Here is a 4,977-nt window from a genome sequence, read left to right as displayed (position 1 = left end):
AAATGTTGGAAGGTATGGGGTTATGAGTACCCAAAGTAGACCCACTGAAATCAGCAGCCAGGCCTAAATTGGGCACATTGCTTTCAATGGGTCTCCTCTGCACATAAAAAAAACCCTTTTTTTACTTGTGTGTTTGTTTATACAGTCTGCAGGTGCTGCATATGTAGATTCAACCCCTTCCCCGATTAAAAAGCTCGGCTGGCCGACTTAAATTTCGCTTGTGCGGGATTCATGGACTGTTAACTGGGGAGGGAAAGAAGTGAGTTCGGCGCAGCAGCCCTGTTTTCCTCCAAGGCCTCCTCCCCCGCGATAGATCGCTCTTGGTACGGCCCGGCCTCCCCCTCGCTGCCCTGGTGGTTCTTTCCATGACGTCCGCCGGGAGTGGAGCAGCCCGGCTGCGGGGATTCGGCTTGCAAAGGGTAAGGGCGAGGGGGGCTCTTAGGGGGGGCTCCGCCTCTCGGCAACCCTCGGCGAGGGGGGGGGGCGGGAGGCAGCGGGCCTGTGTAAGGGGCTGGCACGTGGGCGCTCCCTCCCTGCAGAGTAGGCCGGTTGGGACCGGTGGGGCGCTTACCTCCGTGTAAACGGGGAGAGAGGGTCGGGGCTGAGCCCTGTATAGGCTCTGGGGGTTAACCCACCCACCCAAAAAAGAGAAAGAGGCTGTAGTTTGTCAAGCCACGGGGAGCTGATGGGAGCTGCTCTTTCTAAATAAAGAGATTTAGCAGGAATCGTGAAAGGGTTCATTTCCCCACCCAAATTTCACTACAGTATATCGCTGTGTAATTTATTAAATTTGTATCCCGCCCTCCACCCGAAGATCACAGGGCATTGCCCACAACATAAAAGTACAATTCGCTTTTAGTTTATCCCCTTGATACCCGAGCTTTGAAGTACGTGTAACTTACTCCCACTTGCCCACGCCCGTCCTTTCCTGCCCCTGTTCGGTCTCCGATGGTAAGCCCCCTTCCAGGTTTTCTGCAGCTGAGGGGAACAGAGAGGTTGAAAAGCCCTTTTTGGCTTGTGGTATACTGAAATGCATGAAAAAGGGGAATGCCACCCAGACTGGGGGCTGTGGCTGGAGACCGCTTGGAGGGTACAGGAAACCAGGTGCCTGTTCCTGGCAAAAGCATAGAAAGAGCAATTAAAAACCAATTAAGCATAAATAGAATTAAAACTGTGTGTGTGTGTGTGTGTGTGTGTATGCGTGCATATATAATAAAATAAAATAAAATAATGCACAGCACAGCACAGCACCAGTACTTTAATTAAACATAGTCGGTTCCACCTACAGGTGGAAGGACAACAAGAAAGAAGCCAGAATAGCTTCTATAGGGAGGGATTTCCAAAGCCCAAGCTAGCAAGAAGGCCCGTATTTATTTAAATAAACAGATAAGAGTTTCCTTATTTATTTAAAAAAGAAAATTCATATTTCATTTCTAAAAGAAAATATAGATAAAATATTCCACACTTTTAACATCTATTTATGCACCTCAGGCAGCTAACGAAGTAGTAGCAAACAAAAATGTTAATATTTTAAAATAAAATAAAGATTATGAATTGTGACAAGGTCCAGACGTTGTGGTCCAGACATTATGGACCACAGCTACTCACGGGGAAGCCTAATTTAGTCGCTTATAAGAATTGAAAAGGAACCTGACCTGGAGCTTGAATTGCCCTCTCTTTAATTTAGAAAATGTTTCTTTTCAGGTGTGCTCCTGAGGTGTGCTTCCTTTTCTGTGATACCAAAGTGAACGTTGAACATTAGACAGCTGGTTCTTGCAGCTGGGCATCAGGTATCCACCCACCAAACCATGGAATCCACAGCAGCAGGGACAGCAAGCTCACTTCCCAGTACAGTGGAGGGTAGGAAGGAAGACCTTCAAGAGCGCCCAGCTGACCAGCCTCAGAGTCCAGATACTTCTGTGTCTTTCTCTGAGATCTTCCGCCTGGTCCAGGCTGGGCAAGACATTCCCGGGCTGCAGAAGCTAAATATCACCCCAACAAATGGGAGTCCTACACCATCTCAAATGGCCCGAAGACCCAAACCTTGGGAGAACAACCCATCGTGACTAGAAAGTCCTATTGTCTTACTTCCACACCAGAAAGAAGCAATACTTACCAAGCCTGATGGATTTGCGAATTTAAAAGAGCTGTGTGTGTGTGTACACCTTTTTTGGGTTTTAAACTCTGCTGGTTTGCATGGTCATAGATCTTGAGGACAAGAGGCTCTTGCATTGAATTAGTTCTGCAACTTATAATTAAATGTGTCCTTTACTAAAGTGTGCTTTGAAGGCTGCCAGTCCTTTATTTAAAATCACAATAATGTGAAAGAACCCAAAAAATGCTTCTGCACGCAAGCAATCCAAAGATTGCACCCAGAAATGTGGAATTCTGCAGTTTGCATAATTATGAAAACAAAGCAAATTTGTATATTATTTCGTATAATGCATTGTCCTTTTGCTAGTCTGGGAAGAGGCAAGGGTACTGAAATACCCACTTTGCCTTTCTGACGTTTGAAGCTTCACCAATCACCCATGCGTTTTCAATAACACAATTGCAGTTGTGCAGTTATTATTTTAAACGAAAGCATTTTCCTGTAGCCAGAAAAAAGAGAATCCAATCAATGATACCTACTTTGGGTCTCACTTGTTGGCACGCGCTATATAGCAGGGGCCTGTTTTTTAGATAGGTCTTAAGCAGCTTAAACCCAAAATGGAAAGGGACTGCATAAAGGTAAGAGCCCCTCAACTTTCTGCTCAAGGCAATCGCTGGCTGACATCTCTAAGCCACAAAGCTGGCCTCCAGATGGCAGTGAGCTAAACAAAGGATGCACCTGAGTAACGGACGCGCTGCAGTTTAACCAAGAGCACAAAAGGCAATTCATGGAAGTGCACCTGCGGCTGAGGCTGCGTTAGGAAATAGCTACTTATAAAATTCCCACCATTAGGATGGGTGCAAAGAGGCAGCGGTTTTGGGACTTGGGCATGCAAGCAGAGCTGTGCATCTCTCTTACCCATAGACAGGCATGTTATCGACCTGCAGGATCCTTGCCAGTATGACTCCAGCCACCCAGTGTCATGGTTAGAGGGCAAATTTTGTCCTCACTCTTAAAACACTGTTTCCCCGAGTGTGGGACTTGTCTTGTCTTTATGGGAAAAGTACCGTATTTTTTGCCCTATAGGACACACTTTTTCCCCTCCAAAAATGAAGGGGAAATATGTGTGCGTCCTATGGGGCGAATGCAGGCTTTCACTGAAGCCTGGAGAGTGAGAGCGGTCAGTGCGCACCGACCCCTCTTGCTCTCCAGGCTTCAGGAAGCTATCCGCAAGCCTTGGGAGCCCGTGGGAGTTTCTGCCAGGCTCCCTAGGCTTGCGGACACTGGAAATTCAATACAGCAGAATATCATCTGAAAGAGTGTTCCAGACAATTGGGCCCACAATGCTGAACATATAGCAGCTGGTGGATTTGAGCAATGAGGGACAACTAACAGTGAGTCTGCTGAAGACCTCAGTGATAAGAGGTTGCGCCAAGATTCCTGTCTGTTCCTAGCTGCAAAGCACCATCCCCAAGTTGTTTGTCTTGGCCATAATTGTGAAAGAATGCTGGGAAACTTTTTTTTTTAAAGTGCAGTTGAAACAATGAAGTTGTCAGTTCTTGCTGATCCATTCCTTAAGAGAAAGATTGAAAGATGTGCCTGTATCATCATATTGAAGACATTAATGGCTGCATAGCTGGGTTTTCCTACTGATGGAATATTAGCAATTTAGAAGAAGGAAGCATGTATCTAGAGACAATATGCAAAGGTTCAGGAACAGGAAGGAAAGGAAAAAAACCAGTGTGAGTGAGTCTCGATTGTGCTTATCCAGTCTACAAGACTGAAGCAAGCAACTCCCCACCCTGATTTCCTATTAGGGAGAGAGCTGCAGCCATCTCAGTATTTTACCAGGCAGTCATGGCTTGGTCTTCAGAGGCGAAAGGAACCTTGGGGCTCTCCTCTGTCGTTTGATGAGGAGTTCAGGGACCATGCTGCATGGATGGTTTCTGGCAGAAGAGGCATTTGCTTCTTCCTGGGTGCAGAACTGTGTCTCTGCTTTATTTCAGAAATGAAAGTGAGATACACGGGGAGTAAAAGTTTTGAAGCCCTGAATTTGCTAGCTCTCATTTCAAACCAGGAACTTAGCCCCAGCCCCCAAATCTGCTTGCAAGGCTACCCCAATTTTAATTCTTCTCCAAATGGCCAAAGCAGATAGATTGGTTCAGTAACAGAACGTTCTACTTTGGCCAAATTTTGGAGCCCATCAAAAATTCAGATTGTTAAGGATCCTTCCATGTTTTGACCCCAATCCCTGTGAACTGTCATATGTACAGTGGTACCTCTGGTTACGTACTTAATTCATTCCAGAGGTCCGTTCTTAACCTGAAGCACCACTTTAGCTAATGGGGCCTCCTGCTGCTGCCGCGTGATTTCTGTTCTCATCCTGAAGCAAAGTTCTTAACCCGAGGTATTATTTCTGGGTTAGCGGAGTCTGTAACCTGAAGCCTATGTAACCTGAAGTGTATGTAACCTGAGGTACCACTGTAATATGAATTGGCCATTATTAGCCTGCCAACAGAACATTTGAAACCCATCAATGGATTTCTGCTTTTTGCATCTTAATACAGTGTTCCTGAGCACTGTACTATGTGTGTAAAATATAATGAATATCAATAAGGACTGTCAATAGTTTAGGTTCAAGATCAGGTTTACTTTCCTATGAATCATAACAAAACTAAAATATCAACAGAGGGGAAAACTCAGGAGCAGTATCTGCATAAGATTCTTTTTAATTTTTTAAAAAAGTAGTTTTTTCACAGAATGCAAACAATGGATCCATGGTCAAAACATGGCAACATTTCATAAACCATTTTTTTTTAAAGCAGTAAGTAATATATGAGTTGGATCCTATTAAACTGAAAAGGTCGTTTAAAAGACAAAAGCAA

At 45.0% G+C, this 4,977-nt stretch overlaps 1 long non-coding RNA gene across 2 annotated transcripts; it reads left to right on the top strand.

Moving 5' to 3' along the window:
• Positions 1 to 295: 295 nt before the first annotated feature.
• Positions 296 to 2,276, top strand: LOC307211972. Of its 2 annotated transcripts, none has more exons than XR_013836664.1 (2): positions 296 to 419; positions 1,718 to 2,276. It is a non-coding gene; the product is annotated as an uncharacterized lncRNA (long non-coding RNA). The 2 variants fall into 2 exon arrangements; XR_013836665.1 differs by having other exon boundaries at positions 301 to 419; positions 1,705 to 2,276.
• Positions 2,277 to 4,977: the final 2,701 nt, after the last annotated feature.

This window comes from Podarcis cretensis (assembly GCF_951804945.1).
Source record: "Podarcis cretensis genome assembly, chromosome: 3".
Taxonomy (NCBI): Eukaryota; Metazoa; Chordata; class Lepidosauria; order Squamata; family Lacertidae; genus Podarcis; species Podarcis cretensis.
Note: the sequence above shows the minus strand (reverse complement) of the source record. Positions and strands in the feature narration are given on the sequence as shown.